Source organism: Anneissia japonica, unplaced genomic scaffold (assembly GCF_011630105.1).
Source record: "Anneissia japonica isolate Jap-2015-1 unplaced genomic scaffold, ASM1163010v1 scaffold11799_len232112_cov184, whole genome shotgun sequence".
Classification (NCBI taxonomy): Eukaryota; Metazoa; Echinodermata; class Crinoidea; order Comatulida; family Comatulidae; genus Anneissia; species Anneissia japonica.
This window is the reverse complement of record NW_022708567.1, coordinates 52538-53959: the sequence shown is the minus strand read 5'-3', so window position 1 is coordinate 53959 and position 1422 is coordinate 52538. Positions and strand designations below refer to the sequence as shown.

Below are 1422 nucleotides of genomic sequence, written 5' to 3'. Positions count from 1 at the left end.
ATATATATATATACATATACATTCACATATACATATACAAATATATAAAAAACAACAAAATTGTTGATAATATAAGGAAAAACGAATAAAAAGCAGGAAATATAAAAAAATGTATAAATAGGCCTACACAAAGATTTAGAGAACATTAAGTTCTCTATGCTGCATGCTATTTTCATTCATTTGTCTATTTATGCGATGCCTAGGCCTAATTAAATTACAGTACATTTTACAATCCACGGATCGTTATTAAGTCACTATATAAATCATATTGCACTTTATTAAATTAATTAAAATGATTAAAATATAAAACTGATGTATAAATATACAAAGATGTTAAGAATGTTAATGGCATTAAGATCATTTTATGCTGCATTCTATTTTCATGAATTTGTATATTTATTCGGTTGTTATAATAGATCTACTGTATTTAAATTAAAGCATACCGTATATTACAACCCACGGACCAACGGATCGTTTTTAAGTAACTATAATATTACACTTTATTAAATTAATTAAAAAATATTACTTAATTTAAAAGAGTACTTAGATTTAAATTGTTAAATGTAGGTTGCAAAAACATGTACCGGTATGTCATCACACAACAACAAATCTTTAGCTCTCTATTGTTGTAACTGTTGTTTACATTTTCACCGAGATATTCCACTTTAATGCCATTGTATTATGGCAAATTTTTATAAGATTTGCTATGTTTTATAATAGTCCAAAAACGAATGAAAGGACCCTCTATAAACTGGTTTTAGATCACAATCTCCGGTTAGAAAAATGTAGGCCTGAACAACAAACAACACAACAATTAAATTTAACACCATGTAGGCCTATTCTAATAAAGGCTTGTACAACAGTACAGCAGCACACGATTTACTTACATATCTGTACATTTTCCAAATTTAGAAGAAACATCATTCCAAACTTCACGACGACGTGTCTACATAAACAGTATTCCACATAACTTGCTTTTACCATAATTTGGGTGTTATCAGACAGGTGCACAACCAGGTATCTGAAAGAAAATTGCTGTTTGATGCAGTAGAATCATATTTTCGTTTGTGGCTATGGCTTTATGGATCAATTTTTCATTATACTACAATACTTCAATAGACTTAAATTGATACAGATAATTACTGGCCCGGTATTTTAGCAACTGTAACTTCATGTCTAAATTCAACTTAAGGTATGGTCCAGCTACGTCACTATTTTTTTAATACAACAATCCAGTCGTAATTATATTATAATTTACCTTTATTTAAAACAATTTCAGACAAATTGCACCACTCACGTATAGGCAATGCTCTCGTCTAGCAAAATATTCAAGATAACGGAAATATTGGGGGGTTTTCGTATTTTATTGCAAAAGAAGACAAATTAGGTCTAATACTGTACATAACATTTCTTTGTAAACAT

General features: G+C 28.9%; 1 protein-coding gene across 1 annotated transcript in view; it reads right to left on the bottom strand.

The window, feature by feature from the left end:
* The window catches only part of LOC117106533 (glyoxal reductase-like), a 36595-nt gene that overhangs the window by 997 nt on the left and 34176 nt on the right, over nt 1-1422 (bottom strand). Inside the window, exon 9 of the transcript XR_004445085.1 lies at nt 888-1021. The gene's annotated coding sequence lies outside the window, so the exon portion shown is untranslated. The remainder of the gene's footprint in view (nt 1-887; nt 1022-1422) is intronic.